The sequence below is a fragment of the Pseudophryne corroboree genome, chromosome 5, assembly GCF_028390025.1.
Source record: "Pseudophryne corroboree isolate aPseCor3 chromosome 5, aPseCor3.hap2, whole genome shotgun sequence".
In the NCBI taxonomy this organism is placed as follows: domain Eukaryota; kingdom Metazoa; phylum Chordata; class Amphibia; order Anura; family Myobatrachidae; genus Pseudophryne; species Pseudophryne corroboree.
Genome location: NC_086448.1, coordinates 537,109,515 through 537,128,695, shown reverse-complemented (window position 1 = coordinate 537,128,695; position 19,181 = coordinate 537,109,515). Strand labels below are relative to the sequence as shown.

The 19,181-nt window shown below is 47.4% G+C and overlaps 1 protein-coding gene across 6 annotated transcripts in view; it reads right to left on the bottom strand.

The window, feature by feature from the left end:
• Window positions 1–19,181, bottom strand: part of PHACTR1 (phosphatase and actin regulator 1) — an 806,703-nt gene that overhangs the window by 158,235 nt on the left and 629,287 nt on the right. The window lies entirely within an intron of this gene.

Sequence of the window (19,181 nt, the reverse complement as noted above, 5' to 3'; positions counted from 1 at the left end):
CGAAGAATCCTTGCAGCTTCTGCCATTGCACTCCTGCTTCTTGTGCCGCCCTGTCTGTTCACATGGGCGACTGCCGTGATGTTGTCCGACTGGATCAACACCGGTTTTCCCTGAAGCAGAGGTTCTGCCTGGCTTAGAGCATTGTATATTGCTCTTAGTTCCAGAATGTTTATGTGAAGAGACGTTTCCAGACTCGTCCATACTCCCTGGAAGTTTCTTCCTTGTGTGACTGCTCCCCAGCCTCTCAGGCTGGCGTCCGTGGTCACCAGGATCCAATCCTGTATGCCGAATCTGCGGCCCTCCAATAGATGAGGACTCTGCAACCACCACAGAAGAGACACCCTTGTCCTTGGAGACAGGGTTATCCGTAGGTGCATCTGAAGATGCGACCCTGACCATTTGTCCAACAGATCCCTTTGGAAAATTCTTGCGTGGAATCTGCCGAATGGAATTTCTTCGTAAGAAGCCACCATTTTTCCCAGGACTCTTGTGCATTGATGTACAGACACCTTTCCTGGTTTTAGGAGGTTCCGGACAAGCTCGGATAACTCCTTGGCTTTTTCCTCCGGGAGAAAAACCTTTTTCTGAACCGTGTCCAGAATCATCCCTAGGAACAGCAGACGAGTTGTCGGCATTAACTGGGATTTTGGAATATTCAGAATCCACCCGTGCTGTTTTAGCACTTCTTGAGACAGTGCTAATCCCATCTCTAGCTGTTCTCTGGACCTTGCCCTTATTAGGAGATCGTCCAAGTATGGGATAATTAATATGCCTTTTCTTCGAAGAAGAATCATCATCTCGGCCATTACCTTTGTAAAGATCCGAGGTGCCGTGGACAATCCGAACGGCAGCGTCTGAAACTGATAGTGACAGTTTTGTACAACGAACCTGAGGTACCCCTGGTGTGAGGGGTAAATTGGAACGTGGAGATACGCATCCTTGATGTCCAAGGATACCATAAAGTCCCCCTCTTCCAGGTTCGCTATCACTGCTCTGAGTGACTCCATCTTGAACTTGAACTTCTTTATGTACAGGTTCAAGGACTTCAGATTTAGAATAGGCCTTACCGAGCCATCCGGCTTCGGTACCACAAAAAGAGTGGAATAATACCCCTTCCCTTGTTGTAGAAGAGGTACCTTGACTATCACCTGCTGAGAGTACAGCTTGTGAATGGCTTCCAAAACCGTCTCCCTTTCGGAGGGGGACGTTGGTAAAGCAGACTTCAGGAAACGGCGAGGTGGATCTGTCTCTAATTCCAACCTGTACCCTTGAGATATTATCTGCAGGATCCAGGGATCTACCTGCGAGTGAGCCCACTGCGCGCTGTAATTTTTGAGACGACCGCCCACCGTCCCCGAGTCCGCTTGAGAAGCCCCAGCGTCATGCTGAGGCTTTTGTAGAAGCCGGGGAGGGCTTCTGTTCCTGGGAAGGAGCTGCGTGTTGCTGTCTCTTCCCTCGACCTCTGCCTCGTGGCAGATATGAATAGCCCTTTGCTCTCTTATTTTTAAAGGAACGAAAGGGCTGCGGTTGAAAAGTCGGTGCCTTTTTCTGTTGGGGAGTGACTTGAGGTAGAAAGGTGGATTTCCCGGCTGTAGCCGTGGCCACCAAATCTGATAGACCGACTCCAAATAACTCCTCCCCTTTATACGGCAAAACTTCCATATGCCGTTTTGAATCCGCATCGCCTGTCCACTGTCGCGTCCATAAAGCTCTTCTGGCCGAAATGGACATAGCACTTACCCGTGATGCCAGTGTGCAGATATCCCTCTGTGCATCACGCATATAAAGAAATGCATCCTTTATTTGTTCTAACGACAGTAAAATATTGTCCCTGTCCAGGGTATCAATATTTTCAATCAGGGACTCTGACCAAACTACCCCAGCACTGCCCATCCAGGCAGTCGCTACAGCTGGTCGTAGTATAACACCTGCATGTGTGTATATACTTTTTTGGATATTTTCCATCCTCCTATCTGATGGATCTTTAAGTGCGGCCGTCTCAGGAGAGGGTAACGCCACTTGTTTAGATAAGCGTGTTAGCGCCTTGTCCACCCTAGGAGGTGTTTCCCAGCGCTCCCTAACCTCTGGCGGGAAAGGGTATAATGCCAATAATTTCTTTGAAATTATCAGCTTTTTATCAGGGGCAACCCACGCTTCATTACACACGTCATTTAATTCTTCTGATTCAGGAAAAACTATAGGTAGTTTTTTCACACCCCACATAATACCCTGTTTAGTGGTACCTGTAGTATCAGCTAAATGTAACGCCTCCTTCATTGCCAAAATCATATAACGTGTGGCCCTACTGGAAAATACGGTTGATTCGTCACCGTCACCACTGGAGTCAGTGCCTGCGTCTGGGTCTGTGTCGACCGACTGAGGCAAAGGGCGTTTCACAGCCCCTGACGGTGTTTGAGTCGCCTGGACAGGCACTAATTGATTGTCCGGCCGCCTCATGTCGTCAAACGACTGCTTTAGCGTGTTGACACTATCCCGTAGTTCCATAAATAAAGGCATCCATTCTGGTGTCGACTCCCTAGGGGGTGACATCCTCATATTTGGCAATTGCTCCGCCTCCACACCAATATCGTCCTCATACATGTCGACACACACGTACCGACACACAGCAGACACACAGGGAATGCTCCTAACGAAGACAGGACCCACTAGCCCTTTGGGGAGACAGAGGGAGAGTTTGCCAGCACACACCAAAAGCGCTATATATATATCAGGGATAGCCTTATAATAAGTGCTCCCTTATAGCTGCTTTGTTATATCAAAATATCGCCATAAATTTGCCCCCCCCTCTCTGTTTTACCCTGTTTCTGTAGTGCAGTGCAGGGGAGAGACTTGGGAGCCGTCCTGACCAGCGGAGCTGTGAGAGGAAATGGCGCCGTGTGCTGAGGAGATAGGCCCCGCCCCTTTTCTGGCGGGCTCGTCTCCCGCTATTTAGAGAAATCAGGCAGGGGTTAAATATCTCCATATAGCCTCTAGGGGCTATATGTGAGGTATTTTTAGCCTTTATATAGGTTACATTTGCCTCCCAGGGCGCCCCCCCCCAGCGCCCTGCACCCTCAGTGACCGCGTGTGAAGTGTGCTGAGAGGAAAATGGCGCACAGCTGCAGTGCTGTGCGCTACCTTTAGAAGACTGCAGGAGTCTTCAGCCGCCGATTCTGGACCTCTTCTGACTTCAGCATCTGCAAGGGGGCCGGCGGCGCGGCTCCGGTGACCATCCAGGCTGTACCTGTGATCGTCCCTCTGGAGCTTGATGTCCAGTAGCCAAGAAGCCAATCCATCCTGCACGCAGGTGAGTTGACTCCTTCTCCCCTCAGTCCCTCGCTGCAGTGATCCTGTTGCCAGCAGGAATCACTGTAAAATAAAAAACCTAGCTAAACTTTTTCTAAGCAGCTCTTTAGGAGAGCCACCTAGATTGCACCCTTCTCGGCCGGGCACAAAAATCTAACTGGAGTCTGGAGGAGGGTCATAGGGGGAGGAGCCAGTGCACACCACCTGATCTGGAAAAGCTTTACTTTTTGTGCCCTGTCTCCTGCGGAGCCGCTATTCCCCATGGTCCTTTCAGGAACCCCAGCATCCACTAGGACGATAGAGAAACAAACATTTATAACCCACCCGGTGAATAGACGCCGTCTCACGCTGCCGGGCTCCGGGCGTCCGTCGTCCCCTGATGACGTCACACATCGGCGACGTGCGCTCTCCAGCGCTCGCACCAAGTTCCGTGCTGGACTCCCGTTGCCTGGCGACAAGAAAGGGCATAATCATGTGACTTACATCCTCCACCACAATACATGTACACAGAAGTTTAAAAAGCAGTTTAACATGCCCACCAATCTGCATTAGGGTTTCATAATCGGACATATCAATAACTCATTAATATACTTGTATACATAAATGCCAAAGTATTTTGTTATAAGAACCGGAAAAAAGGACCCTATTCCTCTCACCTGTCATATACATTGCTTTTCTAATGGATGACCGATGCATATCCATCCGTTCCTTGAATTGCCTGGTGGTCTTCCCTACATAGAGAAGACCACACGGGCACCGGATGAGGTACACTACATGAGTACTTGTGCATGTTAATACTTTCTTTATGGGGATCCGTTTGCTGGTATGTGGGTGTGCAAATGTATCACCTTTTTCAGATATGTCATTTTTTACAAGCCACTGTTTGAGATTTTTACTTCGTTTGAAGCTAGGCATTAATCTCGCTTTTCGGAGTACCTTTACGGAACTTGGTGCGAGCGCTGGAGAGCGCACGTCGCCGATGTGTGACGTCATCAGGGGACGACGGACGCCCGGAGCCCGGCAGCGTGAGACGGCGTCTATTCACCGGGTGAGTTATGTTTGTTTTTTGTATTGTGTATTATCCTGAAGACGATTAAACAATCGAAACGTTGATATCTACTGGGGCAGTCCCGTGTAATTTGTGGTAACAAGTCCCGTGAGTGCCGCCAGCCAACATTCCGTATATACATATATATATATATATATATTTAAATACAGATATAACAATGCACAGTAAACACTGGATGTATACCACAGAATTCTTGTACTAAATATTCATATAGTTATGCACTTGTTCTTAACTAACGCTGTCTAAACGACATGTAGAATACTTAAGTGTCCTGTAAATGCACAGCGCTGATGAGACAGGCGGCTTTACAGAGGAGACAGTGCCCAGCAGTCCCAGGATCAGCGCAACTCTGTGAAATGATGCCCAAACACTGACAGGGAGTGAGGGAGAGAGAGTGATGCAGCTCCAGGGTGAGAACATCTGCTGTAGATGGCGCCTGGAACTGGGGGAGGGGCTACAGGTCAGCGCCTTATGCCCTCTGCTGGACTTCACCACCCGGTAACTATGGAGTCTATAGTAAACGGATTTTAGTAAATCCGACCTGTGCTCCTTGCCCTGGTGGATATAGTGGGGTCCCTGCACGGCCACAGTGTCCACGCCAGCGGCGCGGTCCGTCTCCTGGAGGACCCTCTTACCTCCTTCCTGAAGTGCGGCCACGCGATCCAGGAGAGCAGCAGCGGTATATGTGCCTTTGATAACTGGAGCGCCTCCGCTGCAAGTATCCGGCAACCAGGGCACGGGAGTATGCAGCGCCATTAGAGGAGGTGAGGGAGCCGCATTACAGAATGTCAGCATGACATCCAGGTCATCTAGCGCCCGTGTTACGGCCCTTGAAGTCTTCTTTCTTCTCAGAAAAACTCTTTTCAGGGCTGCCTAACGCAGCCCATCCTGTTTGCTGCCTGAACTGCAGGCACCAACTTACAAACTGAGCTCCAGTGCCTGGAGGCAGGGCTATAGAGGAGGCGGTGCAGTGCATCCTGGGAACAGTCATAGCTTTAGCCTGTTGGTGCCTCGGATCAAGATCCAACTCTACACCCCCGATGTTATTCCCTGTGGAATACCAGTGTACCCCGCTGCAGAAACACTGGCTTTAAAAGTAACTAATATCCATTTAGTATTTGATGCATGTGAGCATGTATCTGATATTAATGCCTGGTTGCAGGTCTCATGTGCAACTGCACAACTGCACTAATCCCACACTTAGTAGGTAGTGCTATTGAATGAAATGCTGGTGTTCTGCATTCCTTTTTATAGAGTTTTATAGTAACAACTTGAAGTGGGTATATTTCTTGCTACATAATTATAAATTTAAATAATTAACCAGCGATGAAACATTAACATTCACTGGCAATTTGGTAGTGTTATGGTGTCAGTTTTCACACTGCTACTTGGCTTTTGCCATGGTTACAATAAATGTAAAATAAAAAAAATGCTAGTAAAACGCATCTCATAGACTGGAGGGATTCTGTATTTTATGTTGGCATTCACCACGTCGACATGAGAATGTCAACACAGTCATAATGTCAACAGAGAACATGTCAACTTTCACCATGTTGACACCAATGAAATGTTGACATGGTTAGAATGTTGACTCTTTAACATAAGCCTAGCCCTACTGCTAACCCTAACACCTAAACCTAACAATTTTAGCTTAACAATTCCCCTTGAATTTACCCGGAGTCCAGAACCAATGATATTGACTATATACATGGAACAATTTTGGCTAAGAACAATTTTGACTATGTATAGTCTAGTCATGTCTAGTCATGTTTCTAGACAAAATTGTATGTGCATGCACAGTCTACTTTTACTAATATTGACGATCCGCAGGAGCATGCATCGTTCATTCTATTCACACGGAACAATATGCACTAGTTTTTCAAACGATATAGACTATATGGTCCATATCGTTAGCTCATATCGTTCCGTGTGTATGTCCCTTAAACCCTTTCCACATTTTGACATTTTCACAATATTGACATTTCATATGTTGAAATTCTGTCCAAGTGTAGACAGTTATGATGTTGACATTGTAACCATGTCAACATTCTGGTGTAAACACTGTGAATGTCGAGTTGGTGATTGCATACACTGGTAGAAAAGAGCAATAACTACAATGAATAACCATGGCTAATACTGCTCACTGCTGGGCCAGAATGAATATACTCTGCGTATACCCTAGAGAAATTTGAGGAGGGTGTGCAGAGATTTGCCTGGTAAAGAAGTATAAAGAGAGACCATGTGGGAATTGCACACTTCTCAGTTTGCTCTGCATGGAAAATGATATTGTACAGCACAAAATGTCAGCAAGGATCCTATCTCTTAGTTTGAGCTGCAACATCATCCTTCAGCACAAAATGATATTTAATGAAACTGGAATGGAAAGGCTGCAGGGCAAAAATGTAGTGACTCGTTTCAGTGGGAATTATCTTATTTAACATCGACATTAGAAAAGAAATGAAGATACTTATTCCCCCAGATCCCTGACCTACTTGATCAATTATAACATTTGAAAGACAGAAATTGGACCTTTTATAGGTCTAGCTATGATCTTGCTTAAAAAGAACACAGACTCACAAAACGCATCCATAGTATTAGCAATTGCCTTTTACTGAATGCTGCGTTGCAGAGTTTTCTAGAAAAACACTATAGCATAGAATTTTGTATGCAGATACAGGCACGGTCGCAAACAAAATATAGGCATGACACATATCATTTTAATCAGCATAAGCTGTGTATGCGTCTTGTTCTCATTGTTTTGCAAATAACAGGATTTTGGTACTTACCGATAAATCCCTTTCTCTGAGTCCATGGGGATGCTGGAGCTCAGTACCATGGGGTATACATGGGGTGATCAGCTGTGCCGGCACTTTAACATTGTCAATGTGTGTGACTGGCTCCTCCCCCTCTATACCCCTCCCCAGACCAGTTAAGAAACTGTGCCCGAGGAGAGATGGCAACCCGACCAATAGAGGAGGAGGCCAGCAAGACAGCCAGAAAGAGAGATCTCCGTAAAACAGGAACATCAGAAACACACATATATACCTATAACTATACAAAATGACAGTAACGCAAGGAAACCTTGCAACTAGGTCCTAAGGACGCCCAGCCATCCAGAACCACAGGGGCAACCAGGTATATAACTACACCGCCGGAAGAGAGCAGTGCAGGGTGGGCGTCCAGCGTCCCCTATGGACTCAGAGAAAGGGATTTATCGGTAAGTACCAAAATCCTGTTTTCTCTATCATCCATAGGGGACGCTGGAGTTCAGTACCATGGGGATGTCCCAGAGCTTCCTAAACGGGTGGGAGAGCGCTGAGAGTTCCGGAAAACTGCACAGTGAAGACGAGACTCAAGGCCACAACCAAGAGAGCTTTGGAATGTGACAAAAGGATGTCAGGCAACCTAAGACGCAGTATGACCCAGAGGCAACTGATACAGTGCCCCACTCAGACAACTGGGATACATATATCGTACCAAACACTGGGATACATATATTGTACCAAACACTGGGATACATATATCATACCAATAGCTCTGCCAACGAGCCAGACATCATGTCAAGACTGGCCAGACAGGAATCAAAATAAATGTGGAGCCATCATGGTTTCGCAAAGACTAAAGCCACAATCATGCCCTAAAAGACATAGAGACCGCAGGGGTTAGTAAGAAAGATTGCAACACTACAATATAGATCGAGATCCGAAGGATTTAGGCGGAACGTTGAAGACCAACAACGCCCTGAGCAAACAGCTGAGTGTCCGGTAGGATGCGTCATAGAGAAGACCGACAAGGAAGTCTTTACCTTAAAGAAGTGCATTAAGAGACCTGCTGTGCACCCCAGGCAACATATGCCGTCCGATAGGTGAGGGATACCTGGACTAAAGGCGGCATGCGTCCACAGATATGGCACAGTAAACACCACGGAATGCAATATGTCCGTCCCAGGAAAGTACTCCGGTATGTCGCATAAAATGAGAGACCCAACATATTGAGCCACCAGAGTATACACTGCGTGAGTAAACAGGGAAGGAGCCGAAAAGTCAGTTAACACCCAAGCTAACTGGCAAACTAAGGAGCAGACAAGGTCTCCCCAGATAAATAATATAAAATAAAAAAAAAGGAGGAGGACCCCACCAATCCACTACTATTATAAATTTTTGTATGGAAACCCCCTCTCACTTAAAATAAGAATTTACTTACCGATAATTCTATTTCTCGTAGTCCGTAGTGGATGCTGGGGACTCCGTAAGGACCATGGGGGATAGCGGCTCCGCAGGAGACTGGGCACATCTAAAGAAAGCTTTAGGACTAACTGGTGTGCACTGGCTCCTCCCCCTATGACCCTCCTCCAAGCCTCAGTTAGGATACTGTGCCCGGACGAGCGTACACAATAAGGAAGGATTTTGAATCCGGGTAAGACTCATACCAGCCACACCAATCACACCGTATAACTTGTGATCTGAAACCAGTTAACAGTATGACAACAGAGGAGCCTCTGAAAAGATGGCTCCCAACAATAATAACCCGATTTTTGTAACAATAACTATGTACAAGTATTGCAGACAATCCGCACTTGGGATGGGCGCCCAGCATCCACTACGGACTACGAGAAATAGAATTATCGGTAAGTAAATTCTTATTTTCTCTGACGTCCTAGTGGATGCTGGGGACTCCGTAAGGACCATGGGGATTATACCAAAGCTCCCAAACGGGCGGGAGAGTGCGGATGACTCTGCAGCACCGAATGAGAGAACTCCAGGTCCTCCTCAGCCAGGGTATCAAATTTGTAGAATTTAGCAAACGTGTTTGCCCCTGACCAAGTAGCTGCTCGGCAAAGTTGTAAAGCCGAGATCCCTCGGGCAGCCGCCCAAGATGAGCCCACTTTCCTTGTGGAAGGGGCTTTTACAGATTTTAGCTGTGGCAGGCCTGCCACAGAATGTGCAAGCTGAATTGTACTACAAATCCAACGAGCAATAGTCTGCTTAGAAGCAGGAGCACCCAGCATGTTGGGTGCATACAGGATAAACAGCGAGTCAGATTTCCTGACTCCAGCCATCCTGGAACATATTTTCAGGGCCCTGACAACATCCAGCAACTTGGATTCCTCCAAGTCCCTAGTAGCCGCAGGCACCACAAAAGGTTGGTTCAGGTGAAAACGCTGGAACCACCTTAGGGAGAAACTGAGGACGAGTCCTCAATTCCGCCCTGTCCGAATGGAAAATCAGATAAGGGCTTTTACAGGATAAAGCCGCCAATCCTGACACGCGCCTGGCCTAGGCCAGGGCCAACAGCATGACCACTTTCCATGTGAGATATTTTAACTCCACAGATTTAAGTGGTTCAAACCAATGTGACTTTTGGAACCCAAACTACATTGAGATCCCAAATTGCCACTGGAGGCACAAAAGGAGGCTGTATATGCAGTACCCCTTTTACAAACGTCTAAACTTCAGGGACTGAAGCTAGTTCTTTTTTGGAAGAAAATTGACAGGGCCGAAATCTGAACCTTAATGGACCCCAATTTCAGGCCCATAGACACTCCTGTTTGCAGGAAATGTAGGAATCGACCCAGTTGAATTTCCTCCGTCGGGCCTTACTGGCCTCGCACTACGCAACATATTTTCACCAATTGCGGTGATAATGTTTTTGCGGTTACATCCTTCCTGGCCTTTGATCAGGATAGGGATGACTTCATCCGGAATGCCTTTTTTCCTTCAGGATCCGGTGTTCCAACGCCATGCCGTCAAACGCAGCCGCGGTAAGTCTTGGAACAGACAGGGTCCTTGCTGGAGCAGGTCCCTTCTTAGAGGTAGAGGCCACGGATCCTCCGTGAGCCTCTCTTGAAGTTCCGGTTACCAAGTCCTTTTTGGCCCATCCGGAGCCACGAATATAGTGCTTACTCCTCTCCATCTTATCAATCTCAGTACCTTGGGTATGAGAGGCAGATGAGGGAACACATATATTGACTGGTACACCCACGGTGTTACCAGAGCGTCTACAACTATTGCCTGAGGGTCTCTTGACCTGGCACAATACCTGTCGAGTTTTTTAATCATGTGGACGACTTCTGGGTGAAGTCCCCACTCTCCCGGGTGGAGGTCGTGCTGAGGAAGTCTGCTTCCCAGTTGTCCACTCCCGGAATGAATACTGTTGACAGTGCTATTACATGATTTTCCGCCCAGCGGAGAATCCTTGCAGCTTCTGCCATTGCCCTCCTGCTTCTTGTGGCACCCTGCCTGTTTACGTGGGTGACTGCCGTAATGTTGTCCGACTGGATCAACACCGGCTGACCTTGAAGCAGAGGTCTTGTTAAGCTTAGAGCATTGTAAATGGCCCTTAGCTTCAGGATATTTATGTGAAGTGATGTCTCCAGGCTTGACCATAAGCCCTGGATATTCCTTCCCTGTGTGACTGCTCCCCAGCCTCGCAGGCTGGCATCCGTGGTCACCAGGACCCAGTCCTGAATGCCGAATCTGCGGCCCTCTAGAAGATGAGCACTCTGCAACCACCACAGGAGGGATACCCTTGTCCCTGGTGACAGGGTTATCCGCTGATGCATCTGAAGATGCGACCCGGACCATTTGTCCAGTAGGTTCCACTGGAAAGTCTTGCGTGGAATCTGCCGAATGGGATTGCTTCGTAGGAAGCCACCATTTTTACCCAGAACCCTTGTGCATTGATGCACTGAGACTTGGTTCGGTTTTAGGAGGTTCCTGACTAGCTCGGATAACTCCCTGGCTTTCTCCTCCGGGAGAAACACCTTCTTTCTGGACTGTGTCCAGGATCATCCCTAGGAACAGAAGACAAGTCGTCGGAACCAGCTGCGATTTTGGAACATTGAGAATCCAATCGTGCTGCCGCAACACTACCTGAGATAGTGCTACACCGATCTCCAGCTGTTCCCTGGATCTTACCCTTATCAGGGAATCGTCCAAGTAAAGGATAACTATAATTCCCTTCCTTCGAAGGAATATCATCATTTCGGTCATTACTTCAGTAAAGACCCGGGGTGCCGTGGCCCATCCCTACGGCAGCGTCTGAACTGATAGTGACAGTTCTGTACCATAACCTGAGATACCCTTGGTGAGAAGGGTAAATTTTTTGACATGAAGGTAAGCATCCTTGATGTCCCGAGACCTCATGTAGTCCCCTTCTTCCAGGTTTGCAATCACTGCTCTTAGTGACTCAATTTTGAATTTGAACCTCTGTATGTAAGAGTTCAAAGATTTTAGATTTTAGATTTTAAAATCGGTCTCACCGAGCCGTCTGGCTTCGGTACCACAATAGTGTGGAATAATACCCCGTTCCCTGTTGCAGGAGGGGTACCTTAATTATCACCTGCTGGGAATACAGCTTGTGAATGGCTTCCAAAACTGCCTCCCTGTCAGCGGGAGACGTCGGTAAAATAGACTTTTGGAAACGGCGAGGGGAATACGTCTCGAATTCCAATTTGTACCCCTGAAAATATTACCTGAAGGATCCAGGGGTCTACTTGCGAGTGAGCCCACTGCGCACTGAAATTCATTGAGAACGGGCCCCCACCGTGCCTGAACTTGTAAAGCCCTAGCGTCATACTGAGGGCTTGGCAGAGGCAGAAAAGGGTTTCTGTTCCTGGGAACTGGCTAATCTCTGCAGCCATTTTCCTCTCCCTCTGTCACGTGCAGAAAAGAGGAACCCTTTTGTCCGCTTGCCGACCAGGACTGCGCCTGATAATACGGCGTCTTATTTTGAGAGGCGACCAGGGGTACATCCCCTTTTTTTTGTAAGGCAATACTTCCAAATGCCGTTTGGAATCCGCATCACCTGACCATTTTACTGGTAGAATTGGACAACGCACCTATACTTGATGCCAGTCGGCAAATATTCCGCTGTGCATCATGCATATATAGAAATGCATCTTTTAATTGCTCTATAGGCAATAATATACTGTCCTTATCTAGGATATCAATATTTCCAGTCAGGGAATCCGACCACGCCAACCCAGCACTGCACATCCAGGCTGAGGCGATTGCTGGTCGCAGTATAACACCAGTATGTGTGTAAATACATTTTAGGATACCCTCCTGCTTTCTATCAGCAGGAACCTTAAGGGCGGCCATCTCAGGAGAGGATAGAGCCCTTGTTCTTACAAGCGTGTGAGCGCCTTATCCCCCCTAGGGGGTGTTTCCCAACGCACCCTAACCTCTGGCGGGAAAAGGTATACTGCCAATAACTTTTTAGAAATTATCAATTGTTATCGGGGGGAAACCCACGCATCATCACACACCTCATTTTATTTCTCAGATTCAGGAAAACTACAGGAAGTTTTTCCTCACCAAACATAATACCCCTTTTTTTTTTTTTTTTGGTGGTATTCATATTATCAGAAAAGTGTAAACATTTTCCATTGCCTCAATCATGCAATGTGTGGCACTATTGGAAATCACGGTTGTCTCTTCACCGTCGACACAGGAGTCAGTATCCGTGTCGGCGTCTGTATCTAAGGTAACGGGCGCTTTAGAGCCCCTGTATGAGACGTCTGGACATGCACAAGCTGAGTAGCCGGCTGTCTCATGTCAACCACTGTCTTTAATACAAAGTTGACACTGTCACGCAATTTCAACAGTACAGCCACTCAGGTGTCGACCCCCTAGGGGGTGACAACACTATTACAGACACTCTACTCCGTCTCCACATCATTTTTCTCCTCATACATGTCGACACAAACGTACCGACACACAGCACACACACAGGGAATGCTCTGATAGAGGACAGGACCCCACTAGCCCTTTGGGGAGACAGAGGGAGAGTTTGCCAGCACACACCAGAGCGCTATATATATACAGGGATAACCTTATATAAGTGTTTTTCCCTTTATAGCTGCTGTATTGTTTATACTGCGCCTAATTTGTGCCCCCCTCTCTTTTTTAACCCCTTTCTGTAGTGTAGTGACTGCAGGGGAGAGCCAGGGAGCTTCCCTCCAACTGAGCTGTGAGGGAAAATGGCGCCAGTGTGCTGAGGAGATAGGCTCCGCCCCTTTCTCGGCGTCCTTATCATCCGTTTTTCTGTATGTTTTGGCAGGGGTTAAATGCATCCATATATCCCAGGAGTTATATGTGATGCATTTATTTTAGCCATATAAGGTTTTTATCGATTTATTGCGTCTCAGGGCGCTGCCCCCCCAGCGCCCTGCACCCTCAGTGACCGGAGTGTGAAGTGTGCTGAGAGCAATGGCGCACAGCTGCGGTGCTGTGCGCTACCTTATCTGAAGACAGGATCGTCTTCTGCCGCCGATTTTCCGGACCTCTTCGCTCTTCTGGCTCTGTAAGGGGGCCGGCGGCGCGGCTCCGGGACCCATCCAGGCTGAACCTGTGATCGTCCCTCTGGAGCTAATGTCCAGTAGCCAAGAAGCCCAATCCACTCTGCACGCAGGTGAGTTCGCTTCTTCTCCCCTTAGTCCCTCGATGCAGTGAGCCTGTTGCCAGCAGGTCTCACTGAAAATAATAAAACCTAAACTAAAACTTTCACAAAGAGCTCAGGAGAGCCCCTAGTGTGCACCCTTCTCGTCGGGCACAGAAATCTAACTGAGGCTTGGAGGAGGGTCATAGGGGGAGGAGCCAGTGCACACCAGTTAGTCCTAAAGCTTTCTTTAGATGTGCCCAGTCTCCTGCGGAGCCGCTATCCCCCATGGTCCTTACGGAGTCCCCAGCATCCACTAGGACGTCAGAGAAAGTAAGATTTGTCTGCTGCAAGGACTATGGTCGATAAGACGTCCGGTGGATAAAAAGCTGAAGGTGGTATAGCACAATCTGTCGACTCCATACTTGATATGTGTGCAGCAGCTGCAAATCTGTCAAGTTTTGCTTTCAGCCTTAATCAGCACCTGGAAGCTGCTGCTGCTACTGTACCTTCTGCTGTTCATGCTGTTTCCTAGCAACTGATCACCTGGACCTCATTACCTGTAATCCAGCCTAATTCTCCTGTTATTGGTCAGCCGCCCAGTAAGACTGATGTCTGGGTACTCCACCTTGCCAGTGATAAGAGTTTCAGTATCAGAGATAGTCAGAATCTAGTCTGGACTTAGGCCCTCATTCCGAGTTGTTCGCACGCAAGCTGCTTTTAGCAGCTGTGCACACGCTAAGCCGCCGCCTACTGGGAGTGAATCTTAGCTTATCAAAATTGCGAACGAAAGATTAGCAAAATTGCGAATAGACACTTCTTAGCAGTTTCTGAGTAGCTCCACACTTACTCGGCATCTGCGATCAGTTCAGTCAGTTTCGTTCCTGGTTTGACGTCACAAACACACCCAGCGTTCGCCCAGACACTCCTCCGTTTCTCCAGCCACTCCCGCGTTTTTCCCAGAAACGGTAGCGTTTTTTCACACACACCCATAAAACGGCCAGTTTCCGCCCAGAAACACCCACTTCCTGTCAATCACATTACGATCTCCAGAACGAAGAAAAAACCTTGTAATGCCGTGAGTAAAATACCTAACTGCATAGCAAATTTACTTGGCGCAGTCGCACTGCGGACATTGCGCATGCGCATTAGCGACTAATCGCTCCGTTGCGAGAAAAAATAACGAGCGAACAACTCGGAATGACCCCCTTAGAGCCTGTTTCTGTGAGCTCAGCACGTGGCCACTGCATGCTGCGCAAGTTCCAGGTCTCTGTGTCCTGGTAACTGGTCCCAGTATTCCTGCCAGTCCTGCACCCAGTTCATTTTGGACCTGTATCTACTACAATTATATATCCAGTGTGTCCATCTGCCTTGGAATCCCTGCTTCAAGTTATCAGTGCACCATTCCAGCCAGTTCTGCACCTTGCCTCAGTAATCCAACACCTGTCCAGTTGTGCAAACAGCAGTCCAATTACACAGACCTTTTCTGCAAGATTATCTCCATTCAGTACCTGTAATTGTGTTTCCAGACTCCAAAAAAAATTCATGTGAATCCTGCCAAATTCCAGCTCTAATTTCCAGAATTTACAGCCTGCAAATTTAAGTTTTCCTCTGTAATCCAGCTCATCTCTCGTCAAACCTGTCTGCCATTATATATATAGATATATGTATATACAGTATATAGATATATACATACCAACACATCTGCACATACATACTGCATACTTATCCAGATGTTTGAAAAACGGGCGGTCCAGACAAACCTCCTTGTTGGACAGGAGACGGAATACTACCATAGCGTAGTCTTCCATCCATAAATAGGGGAGAAGACTGGAAACCAGCAATGGATGGCAGAACCCTGCAGAAGTTTCTGTCAACATTCTTCATTCTCCCTAACCTGTAGGAATAGGAGGTACACATATACATATATATTGTGCGGCGGCGGGACTGCCACACATGTGTGGGCGCCTGCACAGGCGCCCATGTGCGGTCTCCTTGCGGACAAGCAGGTTCGCTTGGCCGCTATGTGCGGCCATAGTCTAATACTGAGCTGCTGCTCTGCGGGCAGGACATACCCGCTGTGGTCCCTGCCTGTGCCCTGCACTGAGCAGTCCCGCTCCTGCATCTACATGTCTACGGAGCTTAGCTCCACCCCCACCCGCATGGCACCTAAATTTAAAAATGCTTTTGCCAAGGCACGTTGTTTTAAGGTACTGTCGGCTAGCAGCCGCGTGCGTCCATTATTCAAGACTGAACCGCCCCCGCTTGCAACCTGAGCTCCGACGCTCCTTGTACTAGGGGTGGGGACCCTCGGTGCTCAAAAAGGCGTGCTGCTTAATACCCCCTTGCTTTGAACAGCCGCCATGGCGCTGATGCCGCGCACTGCCCAGGCGGCAATAGGCGGGCGTCCACCAGAAGGGAGCCGATCCGGCGCCCCTCTTCAGCATGGGAAGTGGGTCCACCAGCCGTCCTCTGCTACAGTAGCAGTGTGCGGCTAAGACTTTTACATGCCGCACCCGAGCAGAACTGGAACAGCAGGGTATCTCACTAAGGTGCTGTGCTGCCACAGCTCTTTTGTAACAGTCACCGCTGCGGAGGAGAAATAGAGCACATAGCAGTGCCTTTTCTACTCTGTTGTAGACTAGCCAGTTGACCCGGGAACCCCGCTAACGGGGTCCCGGGCTATACATACCCAGCTTCGTTTTTCAGCCATGCTGCCGGTGGCGGCGGGCTGCTTGGGGCTACATTCCAGCAGTGAACTGTTGGACCTTAGACACCCAGGGACTGATGTCCCTGCAGCCGAGGACTCGGGCTCCAAACCCCGCAGGGTGAGACTGAGCCCCTCCCCCCCACGGGCAGCTCCCACGTAGGGGAAAACTGCCAGACTGTCTTTAAAAGATATAAATTAAATAAATAAATAAATATATATCTGGAGCTCCACAGGACGGCTCTCCCGGGCACATTTCTAAAACTGGTCTGGGGAGGGGTATAGAGGGGGAGCAGCCAGTACTGGCTCACCTGATCACCCCATCTATACCCCATGCTACTGAACTCCAGCGTCCCCTATGGATGATAGTGAAAAAACATTCTAATGGAAAAAGCCACATGAAAATACACTCAGCGCTACCAAGTGAAGCCACAACATGGCGTAACTAGAAGGGCTGTTTAACGTGCAGGAAGGTTAGATGTATGTGGACACATCTGTATGACCACATCCCAATTACCTGTACATTTTCATCAGATGGTAGTTATAGTGCATTAGCAGGGACTGATTGTTGCACAAACACACACATTGCTACATGACCAAACTGATAGACTGAATTTATCGTTAATCCCATCAGACAGATTTGTATGAGATCTTGATTGACAGTCTATATGTGCTCATACAAGCAGCAATTTATGGACAGTTCTATTTGTCTATAATGTGTAGAAGCACACTGTAGGAGATAAGAAAGACAAACAACATACAGATGTGTCCGCTTACGTTTTTTTATTTGCATTTTTTTTCTGTGAAAATGTGTCTTAGACGCAAAGTAATGTAATACTATGCACTGATTAAAATGATATGCAGCATGCCTATATTCTGTGTGTGACTGCGACTGTATTTGCATACAAAATGCAATGCTACAGTGTTTTCATGGAAAACTGTAACGCAGCATTTCTGAATCCTTTCAGTGTGGCACACCAGCAGCTGGTGTGTGCAATGCTGAAAGGATTTTGTAAGTGAGAGCAGGTGATGGAAGACGCTTTAGAAGATGTGACATGTCCTAAAAATGCACAAGTAATTCACTAAATGGCGGTACTTGTAAATTGACCTAAATCCCCACATGGAAAAGTGGTAATGTATGCTGACAAGAACCAATATGGAACATTCACAAGTGCAAACTAAACTAGTAACACCAATATATGTGTGTATGAATGCAATATGACATAAAGAATATAAAATGAGAGACATTACAGACAAGCCAACTTGTGGCACAACTACATCTTCAGAGGGGATGCAGTTAATTTGCCGGCGTTCAGGACACCGACGCCAGAATCCTAACCGCTGACAATACCGACAGCAGGAATCCCAGCTAACAGGGGCTATTCCCACTCGTGGGTGTCCACGACACCCATAGAGTGGAAACAGAACCTGTGGCGAGCGCAGCGAATTACCGAGCCCGCAGCGTGGCGAGCTCAGCGACCCTGCAAGGGGAGTCTTTGCACTCGGCCCGAGATGCCGTTGGCGGTATACTGACGGCCGGCATCCAGACCGTCGGTATATCATACTGATCCCCTTCAGAGGTCGTGGAAACTTGATTTCAGGGGTGTTCCAACTTAGGTTGGGTATAATAATGGTGTTTGTGGAGATTGCAAACAAATACAAACCTGAAGACAGAGGGATACTGGCCTTAGAAAGCAGTATTATTATGTGTAGGGACTGAGAGACAATCTTCTTATGTATGATAGGCTGCTTGGAAATACACCTTTGATGGCGATTGGTGCTTTCATTATAGTTCAGGCATATATTATGCTTTAGTGTTAAGAAAATGTTATTAGAATGTTTCACTTGCGTAGGAACAAGTTATTTCTGATGTATTAAACAAGTATTTACAATTGTATAGATACCGAATAGCAAACACATATTTAAAAAACAGAAAGTCTATAAACATGAGCCTATGTGTATATGATGTACAGATGTGTCCTCATACATCCTTGCTGCAGTCAAGCTAAACAGCCCTTCAAGTCGCACTATGAGGTGGCGAGACTCAGTAGCGCCTAGCGCCTTTCTTATGCATTTTCCCCCCGCAAAAAATGTGTCTTAGTCACAAAGTAATGCAATAGCATGCACAAGCAGATCTTGCTGATTAAAATGATATGCGGCATGCCCATATTCTGTGTGTAACTGCGGCTCTATCTGCATCCGAAATGCCACGTTACAGTTTTCCATGAAAACACTGTAGCATAGCATTTTGTATGCAAATACAATCGCAGTCACACACAGAATATAGGCATGCTGCATGTAATTTTAATCAGCAGAAGCTACTTGTTACTGTCACGGAAAAAAATGCAAAAAAGACACTCAGCGCTACCGAGTCAAATGGCACTCACCCGTTATGTGTAACGCGACTTGTAGCGTTCGGAGCAAAGATGTAAGAGGACACATCTGTATGCCTAACACTACTGATACTTATCTGCAGGCATACTATGATAGTTGCTGCTTTGAAATCACACACAATTCATTATACAAAAACAAGAACAGTATGGAGGGTAAGGAAGACAGGGGATAATGAACAAATTGATGATGGTCCACCCAAAATTGGAACATTTGGGAAATATTCTAATGGTGTTACATGGTTCCTGTATCTTCTATATTACTATTACGACTTTAGTAAATGCTGTTCCAGAATAGTTGAACATGGCCCTAGAGATTGTGGCACAC